We start from the raw sequence: 13918 nt of genomic DNA on the forward strand, positions 1-13918 counted from the left end.
CCCTCAAATGGCCTCCTAACTAACACACAACCATCATTGGCAATGAGGCAGAACTGACTTTCATCAGAAACACAACAGACCTCCACTCCATCCTTCAATGAGCTCGTTCTTGACACCACTGAAGTCGCAAACGGCGGTGGCTTGGGGTCAGTGGAATGCACAATACAGGGTGTCTGGCTTGGAGCTTCCTTGAAGTAACCAATTTGTAAAAGTTTGTTGTCTCACTGTGGTGCTAACTGCTGCTCCAATTGCTGCTGCTGCAGATGCAGTATAATGCACCACAGCCATATGCTGAACACAATGGTTCTTCTCCTTGGTAATGCCACATGATCGTCTGGAGCCTGGTCTTCTTGCTACTGTACTTTCCCCAAGACTACCGCTGCTAGCAATCATGTACAGTGGCTATGTTCCTGCCAGGTCTTTCTGCAGTATTGCGGAAGGAACATCAAGTTTCTTGTAGCCCTATTACACAACCCGATTCAAACTCAGTGAGTGGTTGATACTGTTGCCATCGTTATCTCAAAGGCATTCTTGACTAACATCATCAACTAAAAGATAACTAATGTTAACGACCATCACAGCACGTATTTAAAGCCAACCTGATTTGCACCCTCATAGTGGTGCCACTCTTATCTAAATGGTGCCAAATTTCAATAGATGTTGTCTTTCAGATGTAGAAACATGCCAACCAACTTATCTTGCACGATACCTTGGAGTTGTGATTTTTTTTCCATCAGTGGACATTCCTATGGCCTTCAGTTGTATATTAATCATAGCAATGAAGTCAATTCCATAAACAGAACTACAGAATTAAAAAAAAATAATAATAAAAAATCTAACTCAGGCCATAGACAAACTCATTAGTGAGCAGGAGGGGTGAATGACAGGTGTTTATACGAGCTAGTCACATGCATGCTCAGATACTGGTGACCGCAATGGGCCCAGCATACCTGATTGACATGATGCCACAAACGAGCATCAAGGCCTTCCATAGAGTCGATGTTGTTGTCGGTCATTGCTGGGTGATACATGTGGTAATCAACGGATAGGAGATATGGAATGAAGTGAGATGGCTAGAAGAAGCCTTCGATAATTTTCAACAAGGGACAGAAAATCACAGAACGCTTAAAGGAGTTGTTGGGGCACATAGAGGAATACATGGAACTTACTGTGTTTGGGACAGCTGATGAGGAGGACACTAGGAGAGTCAATGACGTAGTAGAAGTAATGAAACAATGGGTGAAAGGAAACACAGCAGCAAAGGGAGTGGCACACAATGCAAACTGAGTGTTTGGAGAAAGATGCGTTGAACGTTACTTGGTTGCTATGCCAGCTGACTGGGAAACTGATGAGTTATGCCAAAACTCCCGACGAATCAGTGAATTGGAAAGTCAAGAGGTTGAAAACTGAAGTACAAATATTGGACAAGTTGTGGTAACAAAATGGTTACACTCCTTGGAGGACAGCATGTGGGAAGCATGAAGAGAGATAGCATAGTTACGGGAAGCTACGCAGCAAGCAGTGCAAGGCTAGCTAGGAGTGAACTAGTTGTCACCTGAACAGTACCTGGAGGTGCTAAGGAAGATGCAAAAAGAGCGACCACCAGGGTCAGGGTTGGTCTTGGAAGCTAATCATAAAAATGTACCCTTCTAGCAGCAAGGAAGCATGCTCAGTATCAATGTTATGTAATCCATGTGTATTTCGTTAAGTGGCCTCTGCTGAAGAAGTTCGTCAGGTTAAGGGTACAATGGTTGTTAATGGTCACAGAAGATAAGAGTAAACCTATGGAAATGGAAGAAGTGGACTTATAGAAGTGTTACAGGGGTGTGATTATGGTTTGTCCGAACAGAGAAATGAGAAAGGGTCAGAATTCTTGCATAGTGAAATTACTAATGGGTCAGAAAGAAGAAAAGGAATGCAAGATGGGGGTGATTAAACTTAAGTTGTATTTCCAACAGACTGAGGCACAAACTCTGCCTTCGATATACTACTACTACTACTACTACTACTACTACTACTGCTAGTAGTAGTAGTAGTAGCAGCAGCAAGTTGTTTCGAGCAGGGGAAAGTCACGTTGGCAAAAAGGTTAGAGTTATATGGGAGTGGATTATTAATAAACAGGACATCTTGTGAAATAATGGGATCTCCTTTTCATCAACCTACCAAAATTTTGAGAGTAACCCACTTAAACATTTCGCAGTCTTGACTACATTAGCCAGCGTACCCCATGGAAGTGCTACTAGCTGTGATTTGGACTATGTTAAACCACACTTTTGGACCCACCCTAATCCAGTCCATAGAAAAACTCATTAGCGAGCAGGAGGGGTGAATCTCCATAGATATATTGATGCAGCATGTGAATCAGTACAAGGAGAGTTAGTACCAGAGGGAAACAATGTAGATAATTAGTACATCAACTATCACAATGATACTCACTCTGCTAAGCATATTCCTTGTTTACACAGATAGAAAGTGGAACACAAGACAAAGTCTGGACCCAGCCATTGTTCATATTCTGGTGGAATGGATTACCAGAGTGTAGGAGGCGGCTGCAAAGGGAGAATTGCAGCAATAAACTGAATTGGGCAGAAAACTAAAGGACCCAGGATAAGTAGTGTTTAAGCAGGGTTGCCACAAGTTTCCCCAAATGAAATTCATTGACACTTCGCTTATTTCCAGACAAGTTTCAGCATTATTCCCTGAAAAATTTTGAGATCTCAAGGATAAGTTAAGATATATGTTGACAATCTGTCTTTGCAACTACAATACAAGAAACAATAGTGCAAATAACGGGGAGGGGGAGGTTGCAAGCAGATGGCGTTTCCTGATGTGAGAAAAAATCTTAAGTACTAACATCAACATCTTTTTTAAGGTACTGTTTATCAATGGAGAAAGCAAGCCAAATGATATATGTTTTTCATTAAGATCACTGATGTTATTTTATTTCAATAAAACGAAACACATCTGGTGACAAAAATACGCATTTCCTTGGAGTTACAAGACAGATTTAAAATACCTTCACTGATTTCAGAAATAACCTCAGAAAAATGTAGGCCTCTTGAAAGAAGTGTATAAAGCGGGGACCAATTGTATAAACCAACACTGTAGCTGACCGCCAATAAAATGTTCGTTCTACTACTTTCATTATTGTCGGTTATTACTCACTCTGTTATACCTATTATTTTACAGGTATTGTGTGATTTTTCTTCCGAGAAATATATGAGTACATAGCATACAAACCACCAATGACACACACAATTTTCTTCTTCTTATCGTCCATACTTCTGAAGTGCCAAAATGTACTAGAACATATAAAATGTCTCTAAAATGCCACACTGTAAAATATACTTGAGGTGAGACAGTCGCAATTTCTGAAATCCATCGCCCACGGCCTCTGGCTTGCTGATAAGCACCACTGCTTGCTGATGAGCCCCACTGTCCTTGGTTCATGGATAAACCATGAAAATCCGCTGCATTACGCCACACACAAACAGACGTGGCCTGCAGGCAGATCAGTGAGACTAAATCCGATGGGCAGGGGCTGCACATTAGTGGGAACTGAATGGCTTCAGGACAGTAGGCTCGATCCATTATAGATATCCGTAGAAACGGTGGTAGTCCACTTGTGTGGCCAGCTATCCACGAGCCACAGACAGGTGTTGGTGAAATGAGATCATGGTGATCAATCCATACAACAGATAACTCGTTCAAATACTCTGAGAATCAATAATTATGAGGATAGGTAGAAACTCACCATAAAGGTGATTGCTGAGTCACAGACTGGCACATAGAAAAGACAATCACATTCCCACAATTAAATTTTCAGCCACAGCTTTTACCAGAAAATAAGAGCACACACACATTCACACAATCACTTGACACAACTCGTGCACACATGACCGGGCCACTGCGTCTACAGTCTCTGAGAATCAGATCCAATGAAACCACTCCTCATGCCTCCCTACCTCTCATCGGTAGCTGCTAGCCTAGTGGTAAGAAGTGGTAGCTGCACTGACTGCAAGCTGAGGGGAATGGTAGAAAGATGAGAAGCAGTAGGAGTGAGGGAGTACGGAAGTGGTGTACGTACTCAGCTGCTCCCAGCCAGCAACGATGCACGACACCTCGGTGAACCAACCATTTCATCTACTTGACAAAACTGAGATTTTTTCCAGTGTTTTCTTTTTTTCCAAATTTCCCTGATATGTTTGAAATTCCCTGACTTCCAGAACCTTTGGGAACCCTGTTAAAGGAATATATTGATAAAAGTAATCTCAAAAGAATAGACTGGGGCCAATTGGACCAGCCACCAGCTCCTATCATTCTAGTGTAAGGCTAGTCTAGTTAAGGAGACCAGAGGGATCAGGTCTTGTTAAGGAGGAGGGTACTGTGGAGTACCAACTGTGTTAGGTCAGAAATGCACAAAGTAGGAAATAGATAACAGCTGAGCCAGTTGCAGGCGGGTGTGGATGTTATGCCTTATGAAACACAACACAGCCATAGCGTGATGCAAAGTGAGCCAACCAGGAAAGATGTGAAAATAGCTGACATGGCAGCACCTAAGCAGAAGAAGACAGACGGCTTCCTACACTTGCAAAAGTGAAGCATTTAGTGCACACACCGCAAGGCATAGCAAAGCCCAAGCAAGCCAGTTTTTAACTGAAATATTCTTGTATCAGTATTGAAGCACTATCACCACATGGCTGTGACTCTTAGAGGCTGTCCAGAATGCTGTACAGGGCCCACAGTTCGATCTCGTGTCAGGGCAGCCTGCCTTTAGAGACATGCTGATCACTTAGCTAGAGGTAGACAACCCAAAGATATCAACACGAAAATAAAAATAATAAAATAAAATTAAAAAAATGGACCCAAGAAGATAAAAAACTGTTGATTATATTGAAATATTAGACCAACTCATACATTACAACTATCTGGGATGTGTAATTATATATGAATATGATAGACACAGAGAATAAACTAGCAAAATAGTCCAGTGTATGTCGAACAAACCATATGTGCCTGAAAAACACAATGAGGAAGAAAAATGTTCGAAATTTTGTAAGACTATTACTTTTCCACTTAATTGTAAGTAAGTGAGTCATGTGTCACATATGAAGGATATGAGAATAGAAATCAGGCAGCAGAAATGAGAGTTCTTAGAGCAGTATAAGAATGCAGAGATGAAACAGAATGACATTATAAATGAACTAATCATCTAAAAATGAGGCAATAAATAATATATGAAAATGGAGAGAAATAGTATTAACACATTAAAAGAATGAGTAGCCACAGATTACCTCTGAAAATCATATAAACCTAAAGGGAGAAGACAGGATCAATTCTAGCATACAGCACCACCCATCAGCTTTGACCAGTGATGTCATACCAAATCCAAAGATGCAACACACACAAAAGATATCAAAATGGTGACCAATAATTGTAAATCTGTAAATGTTTCCAACAGAAAAGTCAGAAAATAACATCAATTGCCCCAAAGTATGATACATAATCAATTAAGAATGGCTCGACAAATTTGGTTGATTTTTCCCCTGTTCTGTTTGTAACTGTCAGGGCACAGTTTATATGAAAGAAAATTTTTGGAAAATCCACAGTGAAAGTCAAAAATTAAAATCAAGTGTGAAAAATCATCATCTGAGAACAGCTCAATCGATTTGGTTGACTTCTTTTGTTGTCTTCGTAATTGTGGATGGTCATGGTATTTCTTGTATAAAAAAGAAACTTAAAAAAAATTATGCATTCAGTTTCACAGATCCATTGTCACATTTTCATTAAAAAAATCAGTTTCACAGTTATATATATAATACATAAATAAATACGTAATATATAAAGGAGGAACTTTGTCGGCAAAAATCCTGAAAAATTCTTGACTGATTTTCTACAAATTTTTACACAAGACATTAATGACCATTCGGACGGACATAGGTTATATGTTTTTGTAAAATATATATATATATATATATATATATATATATATATATATATATATATATATATATATATATATATATATATAAAAAATGAGGGAAACATTCCACGTCTATCGACGTGCCAGCACTTTCGTTTGGTAAGTCACATCTCTTTGTGTGTGTGTGTGTCTATATATAAAAATTTAAAATTAATATTGAAAAAAATTATGTTACTTGGTTATGGGGAATCAAATTTGACAATGAATTCATATTGAAAACATTGAAAGATCAGTAAATATGGCAGTTTCAAATGAGACAACTGGAAACGTCATTAGAATATCTTGAAATAGTAACAAACAAACACTGGAAAAGATATGCAGTGATTTTGCAAGCTCTACCTTTTCAGATGCACACAGTATTCTGAGAAACCATCTGACTGATATAACTCTCGCAACATCAGTAGAAGTAATGATCACCACAGAACCCTTCAAATCAAAAATTTTAGTGCCTACGGTAATATATCAACAAAGCTGAATTTTGTGGCATTTTAAGTTATTTGTGAAACAACCTTTTATCAGTGGAACATTTCCTGAATGGTTGAAATATGCAGAAGTTAAGCCTTTGTGTAAGAAAGGAAATAAAGGAATACCATCAAACTTCCATCCAATTTCACTTTGGCCAACATTCTCAAAAATTTCAGAAAAGATAAGATGGTTAAGAAGATGACTATATTATCACAAATAAAATATTATCCCAGGCACAATTATGATTTCCAAAGGTTCTGATACTGAGAAGGATTCCTACAAATACAATGAGAATGTACGTAATTCATTAGACAATCAATTACAGGCTACTGGTATATTTTACAATCTGTCCAAGGCATCTGACTGTGTAAATCACATCCTTTTAAATAAACTACAATATTACAGTGTAACAGGAAATGCTGCAAAATGATTCAAATCCTATGTCTCTGACAGAAGACAAAGGGTGTCAATAGGAAACAAACATGTATTAAGTTATAAAGCATCATCCAACTGTGCACCAATAACATATGGTGTCCCCCAAGGTTCCATTTTAAGCCCTTACTTTTTCTTGAGTATATCAATGATCTTTCAACAGTAACATTACCAGACGCCAAGTGTGAAACAAACATCGCAACAAATAGTAAATCAAGTAGGGCCTTGGGAAGGTCATGGACATTAGTATGTCGTTCCTAGCCAATTCTCTTTCACTAAACCTTGAAGAAACTTACTACACACAGGTTGAACTTTTAGGCTTCCTGTGAGTATACACCTAAAATATGACGACAAGTGAGAAGTTGACAGTGTCAAATTTTATGGATTACAACTTGATAGTAAATTTAACTGGGACGAGGATAACACAGAACTGCTGAAGTGCCTAAGCCAATCTCTATTTGCTGTGTGAATGTTGTCAGACACAGGTGATATAAAAATAAAACAAAGCTGGTGTACTATGCTTACCTTCATTCCAAAATGTGACTTGGGATTATTTTATGGAGTGAGTCATAAGGCTAACCAAAAATTTTCTGAGCCCAAAATGTGCAACACAAATTATTTGTGGCATGAACTCAAGAATGTTCTGTAGACGGCTGTTTAAGGAACTGGGGACACCAACTACTACTTCCCAATATATTTATTCCTTGATGAAATTTGTCACTAAAAATATGTCTCTTTTTCAAACCAACACCACATTTCATGGACTCAATACTAGAAATAAGAATAACTTTTCACAAATATTTAAAGTCACTTACTTTGGTTCAGAAAGATGTCTACTATTCAGCAATATACATTTTCCATAATACGTCAGCAGCCATAAAAAGTTTAACTAATAATAAAGTTCAATTTGAGAAGAGTCTACAGGATGTATTCGTGACCAACTCCTTCTGTTTCATTGATGAATTTCTTAGCAGAACCAATTCATGCGTATATACTGTTAACAATATCCACTAATGTGAATATTTGGTACAGTGTCCATTCTCCTGCCATCTAGGCGCTGCGTCCTTGGTCTTCCCGTTCAGGAGGGTCTGCTGGCACTACTCTCGTTATTCGTCCCTCCTCTCCCGAAGTTGGTACACTCTGGGAAATATCCTTTTTCTTCTTAATCTGGGTGATTGCGGGTTCCCATGCCTTGCTAAGGATGTAACCGCTGTCACAATTTAGTTGTGGCTCCCCTCATGTCAGCGCACCTGATGATGGCAACATGGTTGATTGCCGAAATATTGTGTCCTATGCACACTCATACCAGGCTGTTCACCTGAGATTTATTTCGTCATAAAATACGCCTGGAGAAATTGAAGAATTACATCAAGTTTTACATCCTTTTAAACTTAAATATGCTTACGATAATTTTTTTTACCAATTCCACATCCACAAGGGCAATTTCATATGGGATCTGTGGAAAGTACATTAGCATATCTGTCCTTATTTGTAAATATTTAGTGTGCATTGTTGTTTTCTGACTTTTCCACCTCCCACAGGGTCTCTCACTATGGGTCAACTGGAATGAAAAGTATGTCTAAACTGATCTCAGCAATTCCCTTGTCGGTTGGTTGATCTGGTGGAGTGATTTAGGGAAATCATGGAAAACCTAAATCAGGATGGCCAGATGCAGGTTTAAAGCGTCATTTTCCCAAATGTGAGTCCAGTATGCTAACCACTGTGCCAACTTGCTTGGCTATTTCCCTTGTAGAGATTGTCAACATCAGCAAACAAAGTCATATAATGGGTAGCTGAAATCATGACACCAACAGCTTAAATCATGTCATAGATGCCTGAAATAATTTCAAAGGCAGCTAAGTCACAATCACAGACACTTGGTGTAATTGTACTGAATGCTTTCTCAGAAAATAATTTTGAACAATGAGTTCATGAGCCCATTAAAAGCGTAAATGGTTGCAAAAGCATACTTGACCTCTTAGCAACAAATAATCCTGGACAAGTAGGGAGTAACATGACGAATACAGAGATTAGTGGCCACAAAGCAGTTGCCTTCCAGGCTGAATACCACCACACACACACACACACACACACACACACACACACACACACAAAACTGATAAAAATGCTCTTAACACCTTTTTAAAAAGATAGTCTACACCCCTTCCGAGCTGATGACATAAGTAGAAAAGATGTGGAATGATTTCAAAGAGATGGTATCAACAACAATTGAGAGATATATACCACATAAATCAATAAGTGATGGTACTGATCCCACATGGTGCACCAAACAGGTTAGATAGCTGTTGCAGAAGCAATGAAAGCATGCCAAATTTAAAAGAATGCAAAATCCCCAAGATTGGCAAAGTTTTAAACATGGCACATGCTTAAATGTGAGATGCTTTTAATAAATTTCATAATGAAACTGTCTCGGAATCTGGTAGAAAACCCACATAGTTTCTGGTCATATATAAAGCACACCAGTGACAAGATGAATTTTTTTTTTTAAACTTCGCTTCCAGCATACAAACTTTTTAGCCATCACAATAAATGTACTGTAATCAGATTACAAAACACAGTTGACTGCTAAAATTTTATTTGTTGATAAAGTTCTTTAGTTAAGTTCAATTCATTTTAGATTTTTATGTCTTCTTTCGCTAGAAACCGGGATATGGCATCATATGTACTCCTGGTTGTGTCTCTGAGAAATGGGATCGGGCAAAGCGGCTGGCAGTGACCAAATCTTAAGAGCTCCTTTAAAAGGTCGAGTCTGCTTTTCTCATAGCGTAAGACGCAATCAATACCTTCACTGCGCAATAACATCAGTGAAGTCACTGATGACAGTGCCACTAAAGCAGAGTTATTAAACACGGTTTTCCAAAACACATTAACCAAAGGCGACAAAGTAAATATTACTGAATTCCAATCAAGAACAACTGCGAAGATAAGAAACATAGAAGTACATATCGTCAGTGTAGCAAAGCAGCTTAAATTAATTAATAAAGGGAAGGCCTCCGGTCCAGATTCTATACCAGTCAGGTTCTTTTCAGAGTATGCTGATGCAATAGCTCCATATTTAGCAATTATATACAGCTGCTCGTTCACGGGAAGTTCTGCACCAAAAGACTGGAAAATTTCTCAAGTCACACCAATACTCAAAAAGGGAAACAGGAGTAATCCGCTGAATTACAGGCCCATATCACTAATGTCTATTTGCAGTAAGGTTTTGGAACATATACTGTGTTTGAACATTATGAATTAGCTCGAAGAAAACGATTTATTGACCCACAGTCAGCATGAATACAGGAAACATCGTTCTTGTGAAACACAACTAGCTCTTTATAGTCATGAGGTAATGAGTGCTATTGACAGGGATGTCAAATTGATTCCATGTTTTTAGATTTCCAGAAAGCTTTCGACACCGTTCCTCACAAGCATCTTCTAACTAAACTGTGTGCCTATGGAATATCGCCTCAGTTGTGCAACTGGAATTGTGATTTCCTGTCAGAAAAAGGTCACAGTTTGTAGTAATAGACGGAGAGTCATGGAGTAAAACAGAAATAATATCCAGCATTCTCCAAGGAAGTGTTCCTGATCTATAGTAATGACATAGGAGACAAACTGAGTAGCCCTCTTAGATTATTTGCATATGATGCTATCATTTACTGTCTTGTAAAGTCATCAGATGACCAAAACAAATTGTAAAATGATTTAGATAAGATATCTGTGGGGTGCGAAAAGTGGCAATTGACCCTGAATAAAGAAAAATGTGAAGTTATTCACATGAGTACTAAAAGAAAGCTGCTAACTTTCGATCACGCGATAAGTCACGCAAATCTGAAGGCTATAAATTCAACTAAATACTTAGCAATTACAATTACAAATAACCTAAATTGGAACGATCAGATAGATTACGTTGTGGGTAGAGCAAATCAAAGATTGCAATTTATTGGCTGAACACTTAGAAGGTGCAACAGATCTACTAAAGAGACTGCTTACACTACACTTTTCCATTCTATTCTGGAGTACTGCTGTGCGGTGTGGGATCCGCATCTGGTGGGACTGGCAGATGACATCGAAAAAGTTCAAAGAAGGGCAGCTTGTTTTGTATTATCGCGAAATAGGGGAGATAGTGCCACAGACATGATACGTGAATTGCAGTGGCAATCATTAAAACAAAGATGTTTTTCGTTGCGACGGGATCTTCTCATGAAATTTCGATCACCAGTTTTCTCCTCGGATTGCGAAAACCTACAAAGGGAGAAATGATCATCACGATAAAATAAAAGAAATCAGGGCTCAGACAGAAAAGTTTAAGTGCTCGTTTTTCCCGCGGCACCATTCGAGAGTGGAACGGTAGAGAGACAGCTTGAAGGTGGTTCATTGAACCCTCCACCAGGCACTTAATTGTGAATAGCAGAATAATCATTGCACAAGTAGAAGCCACATCACCAGCATTGCATCTGAGGTCTCATCACCAATAACTGCAGTGAGCATCACAGTACAATCGAATAAATGATATACAACACACAACAAGCTCACAGCGCTCAAGGATAATTACTGCATCAATGGAGTATTGTTAGGCTACCTTAAGTGAAGGCTATGATAGTCAGCTCCAGCTTTAACGTAGGATGTCATCAAAATAATGAAGACAAGGATCTCAGTTATGGCAGCCACTACACCATTTACACAGCTATAGAAAACCGTAACTCGTAGTAACACATTTACTGGCTTCACAAACACAACCGAATTATCACCGTACAACCTAACATGTCTGTTGCCACAACTTCCTTTTAATTGTCAACAGTGACACCACTCATCAAAGAAGATTGACTGCATCAGGAACCTTAATACATCCAATAAATTTCTCTATTGAAAATTGTGGTGGCTATGTACTGAGTTTAATCAATGAATCCTAGTAAGATGAGCTATAACAATCAATTTTTTTCAGCATATTTGGCTTATTTTGAAATGAACTTTCCAAACAAACTAGTCAAAATTCTAATATGCGGAATTATTATATCCATTACATGGGTCACAACAGGCACTGAAAACTCTTGTATGTCACTAAGAATTATATTATAAATACACTTCATATGATAATCTTGAACTCCAAAAATCAGAAAAAAATGCGTGCAAAACCTGCCTGTAGCATGAAAAGTGTTAATGATGGTTAAAAGCTTAACTGAACGTCAGCAGGTGTAAATAAAGCATCGGTGTCATGTAATATAAACTGTGAAGTGTTTCTCCAGAGATTACGAATTTCAAAAGGCATATTGTAACTGAAAATGGAATCAGGAATACACTCAGAAACTATTAAAACACAGCACTATTTCTACAAAGTCAGTAAACACTTAAATGACAACAGTTTACTGACTAGAAATTTGCATGGCTTTAAAACAGACAGGACTAACACAACATTAATTTGTGTTAGACTGAGGAAATGTGGAAAACAGCACAAGTGTGGTAGGACCAAACTTGACAGTGTCGAGAGTACCACCAGAAGGTGCAATTTAAGTTATCGTCATATTTTCTACTTGAGAAATTCAAGTAGATATGTTGGTTCTCAATAATGCTAATCTTAATTAAATCTGAGTGTATTTATATCCTGATAGTACTGTTTTTACTATGTGTGTTTGCATAAGAAAGCTTCTGTTGTTGATTTTGTATCTTATCTAGTGCTGTTCTAGATTACTGTATACATGTAGCAATTCTGTGAAGCAAAACTGGCGTGGAAAATTGCAAAATTTTGTTAATGTTGAAGTGTTGGGGAAGCAGTGTGTATGTGATGTTAACTGAATGTCAAATGGAACAAAATTGCAATATAGCTCTGCATTGCAACTGTGTACATAAGTTGTTTATGATGTAAGCTGTTCATAGTTTTAAGATATAAATAGGATACACATACTCGCTGTGTGCAGCAGAGAAGTATTTAAGGAACTGAACATGCATCAGAAACGAGCAAGGTTAAAATCCCTTTTTGGATTCCCTAAATACTTCAAGAAAAACGACGTGAAAAAAAAAAGTTACCTCAAGAGAATTATAACCAATTTCGTATCCCATCTTTGACTTGTTCGAGCTTATACAAGTACAAACCAAAACAACTGCACAGGGGTAAAAAGTTTTGTAACCGATCATGAAATCTGGAAATATACGTCGCACTCAATTTATTGTACTACTGCAAGCCCTTACGCAAATAATTGTTGTTCTATGTTGCTGTGGGAGAACGGCCTTGCTCTGTAATTAGGATTAAAAAAAGAAAATAAAAAAATTGTGAAGTAATCAGTACACCGTTACAGTTTTGAGCAGTTGCACAAACACTATCCAGTAATGACCATAGTTAATGGTTATCTCTATGAAGCATCGTTTTCAATTACACATAAAAAAACTTCCGTTTTAAAGGATCATATCTCCAAGGCACATAAATCACAATCGTCTTTACATTATGGACATGTTCTCTTAATTCACTTTCAATAACAAATGGGAAACAGTAATGCGCTTCTACAAAATTATACCACTACTCACTCTCTAACTTGTGTAAACAAAATAAGAACACCGCGCCTGCTTATTCTAAATAATAAACACAACCAATCGATATTCGTCACACAAAAATCCAGCAGTCGATATAAGTCATTCAAATTGCGACAGATATGTAAGATCGATTCACACTTGACGGAACAGAGGATGGCGTTCAAACAGGCCGTCACAGAAACAGAACGGAATGTCAAGGCCAAGGAATCTCGGGAAGAAAATACTAATGTTACAGTTGGTGGGGGAAGCGATGTACTGTTTCGCCATCTAAGTGCGGAAGCTGACCTATTTTCATCGTGTTCAGTAGTGCTTTAGTAGTCGATTTCGTCTTTTTGTTTCTTCTTAGTTTTTACATTATTTTTTTTCTTTCGTTTTCGTGAAATATTCCAAATATTCCTTGACTAATTGAGTATTTTTTAACACTGTGTGTTCATCCACAAAAGACGGTAGATACCTAAAAGCGAAAAATTGTTTGTGTTTTAAGTAACTGAACGTAGCTGACGCCTA

General features: G+C 38.0%; 1 protein-coding gene across 1 annotated transcript in view; it reads right to left on the reverse strand.

Moving 5' to 3' along the window:
- LOC124777725 (probable DNA-3-methyladenine glycosylase) overlaps positions 1-13579 on the reverse strand; it is a 76726-nt gene extending 63147 nt beyond the window's left edge. Inside the window, exon 1 of the mRNA XM_047253223.1 lies at positions 13406-13579. The gene's annotated coding sequence lies outside the window, so the exon portion shown is untranslated. The remainder of the gene's footprint in view (positions 1-13405) is intronic.
- Positions 13580-13918: the final 339 nt, after the last annotated feature.

This window comes from Schistocerca piceifrons, chromosome 2 (genome assembly GCF_021461385.2).
Source record: "Schistocerca piceifrons isolate TAMUIC-IGC-003096 chromosome 2, iqSchPice1.1, whole genome shotgun sequence".
Taxonomy (NCBI): domain Eukaryota; kingdom Metazoa; phylum Arthropoda; class Insecta; order Orthoptera; family Acrididae; genus Schistocerca; species Schistocerca piceifrons.